This window comes from Rhinoraja longicauda, chromosome 20 (assembly GCF_053455715.1).
Source record: "Rhinoraja longicauda isolate Sanriku21f chromosome 20, sRhiLon1.1, whole genome shotgun sequence".
NCBI lineage: Eukaryota > Metazoa > Chordata > Chondrichthyes > Rajiformes > Arhynchobatidae > Rhinoraja > Rhinoraja longicauda.
The window spans coordinates 6,583,426-6,595,568 of record NC_135972.1 but is presented as its reverse complement, the minus strand read 5'-3'; the positions used below and the strand labels follow the sequence as shown (position 1 = coordinate 6,595,568).

Sequence of the window (12,143 nt, the reverse complement as noted above, 5' to 3'; positions counted from 1 at the left end):
ACGATTTAGTTTAACATGGCTTCCTTTACATTTTCCAATCAGATCATATTCCAGCAAAAGTGGCAACATTTGAAGTTAGAGTTCCTGTGAATTACTGATAACTGTCAAGTCAATTTTGGTAACCAGGCCCTTGTTTGGCTCCGAGTCCCAGGGTGAAATAATACAGTATGTCCCCATGCAAACCACCTCCTCAATGATGGGGCTTGCAGCTCTAAAGATCTGAGATTAAGTTAGACACAGAAGCTTCCAAATACTTTGATCCCCGACAGCTTCAGAAGGATAACATTTGAAAGATAACTTTCCCAAAGTGCCACACCTTTATCCCCTCCAAATGAAAACTGTCAGGCATAAATTCTTCTTTTAGATATTGCTGCTAGAAGACAAGGGAGTACAATAACGCAAGTAGAACTGGGCCTTTTGGACCACCTGAGAGGAACATTTAAATCATTCATATCTAACCTTTTCAATCAGATATTCAGTCATTCATATCATTACACAAAAGGTTTAATTTAAATAAAATTTGCAGAGAATCTTTGCATAAGTTCGACCCTTTGCCATTCACTGAGACCACTGAGTAGGTCTCAGGCCTATGTGTAGACGAAATGCAGCTCAGTGTCTAAAGTTCTACAATGGTACAAATTATCTGTGTCAATTATTAGCTCATGGAAATTCCCATCTATCATGCAAATACAGTGGTTAATGAGAGAAACATTCTTATAAAGTCCACAAATAAACTTTAACAATATCTGCAGATCAATATTTAAACAGAATAGAAATTCATATTTAATCATTAACACAAAATGCATGCAAGTGTGACAGACATCTGTTATTCTCACCTCTACACCAAGTTTGCTAGGAGCAACCGTTTTGAAATTCCTGCCCCAAGTTCTACAGGTCAGTCTCCTAGTTCATCAAATAGCAAAATCATCACAAAAAGATCCTGAGAAAATACAGTAAAATGTCTGAGATAAGTCAATACTTGAGCCGTTTGTAAGAATATTATACTGTATTTTAAATGCAACAATATGCCAAAAGAACTCTAAATGTTGCTTTCGGTTGGTGGGTGGGGACAGGATCTGTCTGTCATTCCTTGTCAAACCCAGATCACATGTTTTGTTCCAAACTTTTGCCAACTTCACTGCTGGTCAAAATGATGTGACACAACCAGTCCAAAAAAAATTGTTTGATCTGTACCTGCAAATGAAGTAACACCACTTTCACCTTATTGTACAATGCATAATTTGAACTGTAACAGCTATTTGCCTTCCCTCCATTCATTTTGTCATAATATAAGCAAATCATTAGCATTGAGGCCTTGCTTTTTTATAGCATTGCCATCTGCTGGAAGCCACATTTCACTACAAATTCTTTTCAATATAACATTCACTTCCTGCTCAGAGCATGCAACTAAATCTGATTTCTCATCTTCTGAATCGAGTTACATGCCTTTGCACTTCCAGGTCAGTCATTTCAACAAGCACAGATTTTGCTGCATTGAAATCAATCGTAATTTTAAAACCATTTTAAAATCCAAACAGTTGTGCAGTTACATTACAAATTACATTTATAAAAATTATAAAGTCTCACCGTCAATAAGCTGGAAATAATATAATTGTATATTAAACATTCTAAAATACAACTAAAAAAAGCAAATTCACTGTACATAAAATAAGGACACAAGTGAATTTTGAACCAGGTAAATGCATTAAAAACATAAATGCTAAACCGTAACCACCCAGAGTCCATTTAATTAAGTGTTAATCATTTAATTCTTTTCTGTCTAGTCCACACCATTTCCCTCAAAAATATAATTTGGTTAGAATTTTTTCCTGCCTATGCCAGAATCAGTACTGATTTTTTCTTCCTCAATTACCACAAAGAATACTTTCCATCTCTATCAGTTTCATTATAATATTCTAGAAACCTGGTGCATTAAGCAATTGCATATTTTAATTTGTTTTTGCACTTCAGCATTTCCCTCTTTCTTTCTATTTTTCCTTCAAAATTAAAAAAACTGTCATCTCTTCTTATGCTCTACCAGGCTGCACCCATCCTTAATCAACTTTAAAAAGGGTCCCATGCCAAAAGGTTGTCTGTCCGTTTCCCTCGACAGATGCTGCCCGACCTGCTGGGTTGCTTCAACAGTTTGTGTTTGCTCGAGCTTACATCATCGGCAGTATCTTGTTTCTTAATTACTTTCTTCACTGGGAAAGTATCCACATTGTCAGCATAGCATTGAGAAGGAAATATAACTAAAGAATCACAATTTCCATGATGTTGATCTTAATTCTGTCACTTCACAGTGCCCAGCTGCATGTCTCATTTTCATGCTTTTAATCTTTCTTTATATTTCTACCAACTGCCACATTATTTCTTCTCTCTTTAGTTATTTTCATCACTTCTTTTCACATTTCCCCTGTCCCTATTTCCCTACTTCTTCCATATTTAAACTGATTTCTCCCAAAACTACTGGGAAGCAGTAAGGAAGGAAGAAGGGACAAGAGACACAGTTCCAAACATTGATCTTTACTCAGACTCTTGTGTAAGAGTGCTTATCAAAAGCTTTCTCAATGTCCATATAAATTGCAAACATACAAATTTCCTTATTTATCAAGTTATTTCAAATTTAAAAAAAATTAAATCAACCAAATTTGTCAGACATACTTTACTTCTTACAAATCCATGCTTTTTCTTCTCATGAGTATCCGCCTACCAAAATGTTCAATCATTTCTTATATAAGAACTTGGAATTTAACTTATATCATATTTCATAAAAATATTGCATTTTGAAAATCATCACCGTGCCTTAAGTATCCCATCTATCATTACATACTCTTCGACAAGGAAGAACTGGCGTTCTATCAGTTGCTATCCAAAGCAGAAGGTTGCCAAGCTGCAACTGGAAAATTACCTGTATTAATCACATACACTGTATATGCTTTGAACATTTATCTTATACTTAACATTGTCACCTGTAAATATTGATGCACTAAAAGTTGTAAATCAACATTATCAAAGATAATGATGGACAATGTTATTTGGGAGATATAAAATACATTTCAATAGGTGATCTACACAAAGGTTGGAACAATTCATAGTTTATTACAGAATATAATAATACCATATCTAGCTTTATTTTGTGTCAAAACTGATGTTATTTGCTGTTATGCTCTGGAATATACCATCCTATTCTTCACCCACCTTGGACTTATGAACTGCAGAAAATGCAATTTCATCACTGAGGAAAAACATGTTCAAGTCCACTAAATACAGATAAATAAAGCCAATGGAGACATTTGGAAACATAAGAACAAACTTCCATCCATCAGCTTTGTTTACTGTTAATATTATATTCTCATTAATTACTCTGTTATTCTAGAATGTAAAGATGCTGAGACTTGACAAGTCTCTTATATGATTTCTTCACTGTAAGTACTGGACTTGAAAAAGTGAAAAACTTGAAATATACACATTCAAATCTTCCCCCATTTTCAGTTGGAGTGAACAGTTTCATCAATGGCACTTCAGTCTTATAGTGAATATTGTAACTAGGTCTCTGCTGGACATGGCAGGAAAGCTTGCCGTAACAAAATAGTTGCCTACCAAAGAAACCTCGTATTAGAGAAGCAAATGAGTTAATGGGGAAAAGGAGTTAGCGGTTAGACAATTTCAGACTTGCAATAACAAAAAGTGTTTTTTTTCTGCAGAATTTTCAAAAATAGAGGTCTTTTTAATATCTATAAGCTTATTTTTGGTACTGTGAGTGAAAAACACTAAAGATGTACATTACATTGTTCAACAGCATTTCATTGTACAAGTATCAATAAAAGGAAAGAACTGTAGATGCTGGTTTAAATTGAAGGTAGACAGAAAATGCTGGAGTAACTCAGCGGACAGGCAGCATCTCTGGAGAGATGGAATGGGTGACGTTTCGGGTCAAGACCCTTCTTCAGACTCTTCAAAACATCACCCATTCCTTCTCTCCAGAGATGCTGCCTGTCCAGCTGAGTTACTCCAGCATTTTGTATTAATAAAAGCACAAGCTTGTGAATCTCACTGGCCTGCTGCGGTGAAACTGACAGTCTGTGTTCTTAAGAAACAATGGCATTTGATTACCGTGGAGAGTTTACTTGGGAACATATTTTCCCAAGATTGTTTTTTCCAAAGCTGCTCTCTATTCTGCTTGTCAATTTCCAGATTTACTTTGGATCTGTCTTCACTGAGGAAGATACACACAATCTCCCAAATGTTCTAGGGGCCGGAGAACCTAGGGTGATGGAGGAACTGAAGGAAATCCACATTAGGCAGGAAATGGTTTTGGGTAGACTGATGGGACTGAAGGCTGATAAATCGCCAGGGCCTGATGGTCTGCATCCCAGGGTACGTAAGGAGGTGGCTCTAGAAATAGTGGAAGCATTGGAGATCATTTTTCAATGTTCTATAGATTCAGGATCAGTTCCTGTGGATTGGAGGATAGCAAATGTTATCCCACTTTTTAAGAAAGGAGGGAGAGAGAAAACGGGTAATTATAGACCAGTTAGTCTGACATCAGTGGTGGGGGAGATGCTGGAGTCAATTATAAAAGACGAAATTGCTGAGCATTTGGATAGCAGTAACAGGATCATTCCGAGTCAGCATGGATTTACGAAGGGGAAATCATGCTTGACAAATCTACTGGAATTTTTTGAGGATGTAACTAGGAAAATTGACAGGGGAGAGTCAGTGGATGTGGTGTACCTCGACTTTCAGAAAGCCTTCGACAATGTCCCACATAGGAGATTAGTGGGCAAAATTAGGGCACATGGTATTGGGGGTAGGGTACTGACATGGATAGAAAATTGGTTGACAGACAGAAAGCAAAGAGTGGGGATAAATGGGTCCCTTTCGGAATGGCAGGCAGTGAGTGACCAGTGGGGTACCGCAAGGTTCGGTGCTGGGACCCCAGCTATTTACGATATACATTAATAACTTAGACGAAGGGATTAAAAGTACCATTAGCAAATTTGCAGATGATACTAAGCTGGGGGGTTGTGTGAATTGTGAGGAAGATGCAATAAGGCTGCAGGGTGACTTGGACAGGTTGTGTGAGTGGGCGGATACATGGCAGATGCTGTTTAATGTAGATAAGTGTGAGGTTATTCACTTTGGAAGTAAGAATAGAAAGGCAGATTATTATCTGAATGGTGTCAAGGTAGGAGGAGGGGAAGTTCAACGAGATCTGGGTGTCCTAGTGCATCAGTCAATGAAAGGAAGCATGCAGGTACAGCAGGCAGTGAAGAAAGCCAATGGAATGTTGGCCTTCATAACAAGAGGAGTTGAGTATAGGAGCAAAGAGGTCCTTCTACAGTTGTACCGGGCCCTGGTGAGACCGCACCTGGAGTACTGTGTGCAGTTTTGGTCTCCAAATTTGAGGAAGGATATTCTTGCTATGGAGGGTGTGCAGCGTAGGTTCACTAGGTTAATTCCCGGAATGGCGGGACTGTCGTATGTTGAAAGGCTGGAGCGATTGGGCTTGTATACACTGGAATTTAGAAGGATGAGGGGGGATCTTATTGAAACATATAAGATAATTAGGGGATTGGACACATTAGAGGCAGGAAACATGTTCCCAATCTTGGGGGAGTCCAGAACAAGGGGCCACAGTTTAAGAATAAGGGGTAGGCCATTTAGAACGGAGATAAGGAAGAACTTTTTCAGTCAGAGAGTGGTGAAGGTGTGGAATTCTCTGCCTCAGAAGGTAGTGGAGGCCAGTTAGCTGGATGCTTTCAAGAGAGAGCTGGATAGAGCTCTTAAGGATAGCGGAGTGAGGGGGTATGGGGAGAAGGCAGGAACGGGGTACTGATTGGGAGTGATCAGCCATAATCGCATTGAATGGCGGTGCTGGCTCGAAGGGCTGAATGGCCTACTCCTGCACCTATTGTCTATTGTCTAGATCCTGATCGAAATCAGGTTACAACCAATACAGCAGGCATAATACAAATTGTATTCCCCAATTCATCAAACACATTATATCCAATTTGCATTATGGAAACACACGTTGTAGAAGAATTACCTGTACTTCTGAAAATACTTTAAGGATAAATGTCTGCTTCTGTTTAACCCAATGCCAGATCATTTTTGTTTCAAAAGCATTCAGATACCCAGCAAGGTGCTTGGTCTTGCTTGGTGCTTTTCTCTTTAACCATACTTTTTAGTTACTTTTAGTTTAACAGCAAGCATTCAGGAACTATTTTAGTGAAATATAATGAATTTTATACCTTGGTGGAATGTTTCCTTTCAGTTCCAAAAAAATGAACTACTAAGAAAATAAACTTTCTTCAGAATGCTGTAAAAAAAAAATCCCCAAAAAGAAAAAAGAAAAAATCAAAATGATTGTGTTCTCACTTTTCCTTCTCCATGACATTTCTCCTGAATGGTTTAACTCCACTTGCAAAATGATCAATGATTGAAGCAATTCTGGTTAGTATCCAATGGCTGGGCAGTCCGGCAGAAGGAAGCTGGTCTGTCAATGATAAGCCCTACCTGGGAGGCACAAACAAAAATAATACATTCTTCCTGCTTTGGTGCTCTTCCCACTGCACAATACAATCTTCAACATAGCTTTCTAGATGTTGATGTTTTTTGTATACCTACAGAATCTGTCTACTTAAATCTCTCTCATAATATTTTCATGGAACATAGAACAGTACACCCCAAGAACAGGCACTTAGCCTACAATGTCTATGCCGAACATGATGCCAAGGCCATCTCTTATCTCTTATCTACCAGCACATAATCCATAACTCTCCATTCCCTTCCCGTCCACATACCTATCCAAAAGTTCCGGGCACTCACCACCCTCTGTGTGAAAAAGCTTGCTCCTCTCTTTTAAGCTTTGCCCCTCTCACTTTAAAGCTATGCACTCTTTTATTTGATTTTTCCACCCTGGAAAAGGTTCTGTCTACTCTTCCTAAGCCTCTCATAATTTTACATATTTTTATCAGGTCTCCCTGTAACCTCCGACATTCCAACAAAAACAATCCAAGTTTCAGTTCATTGTAGCCGAAAAAGTATGTCTTCAATTGGATATTACTGTGCAGCTATATGCGGTTAGCAACATTTTATCAGACCTTCATATTTAATATTACTTGAATGGAAGCAAGCTAACCAAATCTGTATTACATTTCACTACTGCTTTCATGATCACTAAAATTTAGATTTCCTGTTGAGGAAGGGAAAAAGGTCAGGATCACTGCGTTTGATCACTATAATGTTACTCATAAGGAAACAATATGACTGTTTCAGCACAATACAGTCTTGCAAACTGACATAAAAGGCTTGGGCAATAGTAATACTTTTGCTTTTAATACAATTAAGGTCTGCACATGTTTTATTGTGATGAAACCTATATACAGTTGCATTGAATTTTTGATAGCATACAAACTTTGCTGCTGCCAGACTAGGGTTATCATGTTCAAAGTGGGTGACAGACACACATTATTAAAGGCAACTCCGAATGGTTTCAAATGCATCTAGCAAAATTGTTGGACCCGATACTTTTTCCTTTTGACAGAAGCCAACTTCTGGAGCTCAGTTCTTGGGGTCAATGCCTAAAGCCATTATTCTTGAAGCTGACACTTTACAAAATGTTCCATGCAAAGCTGTTCCATAACTATTTAGAGTTTTCTTACGGACAAACAACATTTTGCATCAATTACAAGTGCTCAGAACCCCAACCTGAAACATTGTCCATTTCCCTCCACAGATGCTGCCTGGCTTGCTGAGTTTCTCCAGCAGTTTGTTTTACATTCAGGATTCCAACATCTGCAGTCTCATATCTCCAGAGTTTTTTAAATATATTCTTTGAATGTCATCTAGCATTTTATTTGCGCTTGCCCTGTGGCATTTCTCATATAGCCAGGAATACCACCCAATCTTTGTTAAGTAAAAAATATTTTTAAAGGGGCATTTTAAAATTGCGATTGTTCTGGGGGATGATAAAATAGGAACACTCAATGGATTCAAATTTAAGAAATAGAATTTTAGATTCTCTTCTACACTAATGAGATAGTGAATTTCTCCTTGAGTTTGTTTTACCTATTAATAGGCTTGGTAAGAAGAATCATTATTTTCCAGTCATGTTGCAAAATAAATTGTAATGTGCCAACAGGAGGGAAATACAGAAATTACATCAAATGAATCTGCACTACTCACTGGTTGCTCAAAGCAACTATGGCAGACTGTAGAGATATCTATGGTGGTTTTTAACCAATCTTATACAAATGCCCAGACTAAGGGGACTCAATTCCATGAAGAGGAATTGTTATAAATTACATTGGGACAAACAACTAACATAACAAGATTTCATTTAAATATTTAACTGGACAGCAGTAAATTTTATTAGTGTATGGGATTAGTAAGAATGGGAATTCATACAATATTCCATGGTTTTAACTGTGCTCGCTGTTTTAATTTCTGTAATTTAAAAAACATAACAATGGGTGATTAAGAGTTGCTTTGCTGGACTTACATAATTGTGGAATGTACAGGTTTAATCAACACTAAAAACCCCATTGAAACAGATAGACGCAAGAAAGTTAGTTTGCCTAATCTCCCATTTCACCCAACAGTGTGAGAGAGTAAATTAATAAATGCAGTTAGGATGAGAAGAATGTAGATGCTCTGCTCATTTCATTTTCAACAATGTTTATTTCTGTCTTATAATCAGGTTCAATAACTGTTCCAATACTCAGTTCCCACGATGATATTATCTCTATTCATTGCACAATTACTTTTTTCCTGTCAGTACTTTTCAGAGCCTCCTGTAAACTCAGCTCTTCTACAATATTCAAAATGTACAATTGTACATTTCTATGTCCATACAGGTTGTAGTTTAGCTAGATTAAAGGCAAATGTTAAATATATGTTCTAATGTAAAACCTGATCTGAAATTGATTAGTACTTGTAGGAATAGAGGTATAGGACGTGAATGACTGACTCCTGTATCAACTTCTGGAAGTAAGTGGTGACTGCCAGTGCTTCAACGCACCCAATCATTTGCTGGTCAGAATGCAGGTTGATTATCATCATATCATATCATATATATACAGCCGGAAACAGGCCTTTTTCGGCCCTCCAAGTCCGTGCCGCCCAGTGATCCCCATACATTAACACTATCCTACACCCACTAGGGACAATTTTTACATTTTACCCGCCAATTAACCTACATACCTGTACATCTTTGGATTGGAATTGCAGCAGAACATACTTTGCCTGGGATGAATTTAAAAAGACGTGCACACTAACCATTTTCATACAGGACTGAGTGATGATTCAGTTAGGTCCTTCTACATAGGAGCAAAGAGGTCCTTCTACAGTTGTACCGGGCCCTGGTGAGACCGCACCTGGAGTACTGTGTGCAGTTTTGGTCTCCAAATTTGAGGAAGGATATTCTTGCTATTGAGGGCGTGCAGCGTAGGTTCACTAGGTTAATTCCCGGAATGGCGGGACTGTCGTATGTTGAAAGGCTGGAGCAATTAGGCTTGTATACACTGGAATTTAGAAGGATGAGGGGGGATCTTATTGAAACATATAAGATAATTAGGGGATTGGACACATTAGAGGCAGGAAACATGTTCCCAATGTTGGGGGAGTCCAGAACAAGGGGCCACAGTTTAAGAATAAGGGGTAGGCCATTTAGAACAGAGATGAGGAAGAACTTTTTCAGTCAGAGAGTGGTGAAGGTGTGGAATTCTCTGCCTCAGAAGGCAGTGGAGGCCAGTTCGTTGGATGCTTTCAAGAGAGAGCTGGATAGAGCTCTTAAGGATAGCGGTGTGAGGGGGTATGGGGAGAAGGCAGGAACGGGGTACTGATTGAGAGTGATCAGCCATGATCGCAATGAATGGCGGTGCTGGCTCGAAGGGCTGAATGGCCTACTCCTGCACCTATTGTCTATTGTCTATAGCACCAGACTGTAGTATAAATGGCTACTGATCTCCCATTGATGAAAATAACTTAACTCACTTGCAGCAAGGCAACTGCCAAATTATTTGATGACATGCTTCAATATTAACTTCATGTCCTTGATTTACTTAAAATGAAAAGGTTTTTTTTCAAAATCTTTTGTCATGCAGAGAATGGGAGTAATCGTTGTCTTTATCTCCAGGAATTAGAAATGTCAAACGAAGAAGTAATTAACTGAAATAAAAACAGTAAGTAGTGGAACTATCCAGCAGATCAGGCAGCATTATGTAGAACAGGAAACAGTTAACGTTTTTAGTATATGATCCTTCATAGGAACTGGAGAAGTGAGAAAGCAAGGGACTTTTAAGTTGCAGAGAGGGAGAGACAGAGAGCGTGCAACAAAAAGAATATGCTGAAACTGCAAAAGGCACAACACAGGTCTAGCATATTCTTTTGATTTTCTTATTCTTACTTTCCTCTCTCACTGCCCTCATTCTCAAAGCATTGTGTCACCTGGGTAGCCATGTTCTCCACCCTATTAGCAACATTTCTTTTGATCTCCACCCATCCCCCTTTTTACAATTTAAAACACACTTGTTTTCTCACGTAATAAAATCATTAAATGCTGGAAACATTCAGCAGGTCAGGCAGCACCTGTGGAAAGAGAAACAGATGCTGCCTAACTTGCCGAGCAAGACCTCAGTGGTAAAAAGGCTTCATGGGGCAGACCGCCAAAGCTCCACTCCCTGAAGACACTGATAGCCTTTGCCAAGAGGAAAGGCAGGGGCAGAGCCTCAACTCCTCAGAAAACCTGGAAGACCTTGCAATAGCTTTCAAATGTTTCTGATCTTCACATCATTTCAATGATCTTTGATTGCTTTATATATTTGAAAATAAAAATTATTACAGCACTAAACAGTAAAAATATTGAAATAAAGTGAAAAGGTATGACATAAACGACTAACCAAATGTTTATTTTCCTATCTAATCTACAGGACCAGAATTTCCATACAGGTCTCTGGAGCCACTGCCCTTGTGCTTGCTCTGGCTGGACTTGAGTAGAGATGAACATTGGAAAGGAGTGGCAAATTCACCAGCATTTATCATTCAGCAGGTTCCAGGGGCAGTGGATTTGCATAAATCCAGGTCTTATTTTACTCGAAACACTCAAGCCCTGGATAGCTATTTCGTTTTGGGACTGTGTAATATTTGTACAAAGTCTTGATTGGACTCCATTCACTTTGGGCACTGACTTTCAGGAAGGTGCCATTGAATGCAGATTCCCATGTTTCAACCAGTATCCTCAGAATCATGGGATGGTAGTAAAAACGAGGTTTGCATTCCTTCAGTATAGAAATGAATGGTCATTGAAACAAGGTGTGCAAAATCATTTAACTAGGTAGATGCAGAGAAGCAACTTCCATCAGTTCCAAAGAACACATATCAAAAGGACATCACCTCAAACAATACCAGGGCCATTTGGGATTAAACGACAAAGCACATTTTCATGTAAAGGATCGACAGGGATCGACCTCGGAGCTCCAACTGTAGGTCCTTGCGGACTTAACATCATGGAGCCTGCGGTCTCTGGTCAGACACCGACTTCGGGAACTCCAAGCCGCAAGAGCTTCGACCGCCCCGACACGGGAGTTTTGATCGTCCCGACGCGGGAGCTTCGATCACCGGATGCAGGTCCTTCGATCGCCTTGACGGATGGTGCGACTGCCCCGATCGCAGGAGAATAAAGAGGAAGTAGATTGGACTTTTTTTGCCAGTGAAGAATGTGGGGAATCCGCTGTGGTGGATGTTTATGTTAACTTTTATGTAGTTGTGTGTCTTGTTGCTTTTTTTTTTTTTGGCTGTATGGTAATTCGCATATCACTGTACCTTAATTGGTACGTGACAATGAAAGACTTTGAAACCTTTAAATGACAAAAGCTAGAAGTGAAATGGAGACAATGTGCCAGATGAGTTATGAAATGTAAGGCCAGGAGAGAGGGATATGAGTAGAATGGGATAAAAGGGTGGGGAAACAGGGGAAACACAAACATATTGAAAGTCAGGATCACTGAATTTGTCACTGTTGTCACAAGTCACTGTTTTAAGCCTTACAAATAAATGTACCATCTCTCATTCAAAAAAATTCAAACAAAAGATACACAACATAAACCATATTTTATAACCACTTTCAACAGTAAGTT

General features: G+C 38.8%; 1 long non-coding RNA gene across 1 annotated transcript in view; it reads right to left on the bottom strand.

The window, feature by feature from the left end:
• Window positions 1-836: 836 nt before the first annotated feature.
• Window positions 837-12,143, bottom strand: part of LOC144603527 (uncharacterized) — a 53,388-nt gene continuing 42,081 nt past the window's right edge. Inside the window, exon 3 of the long non-coding RNA XR_013548633.1 lies at window positions 837-940. This is a non-coding gene — a long non-coding RNA (uncharacterized LOC144603527). The remainder of the gene's footprint in view (window positions 941-12,143) is intronic.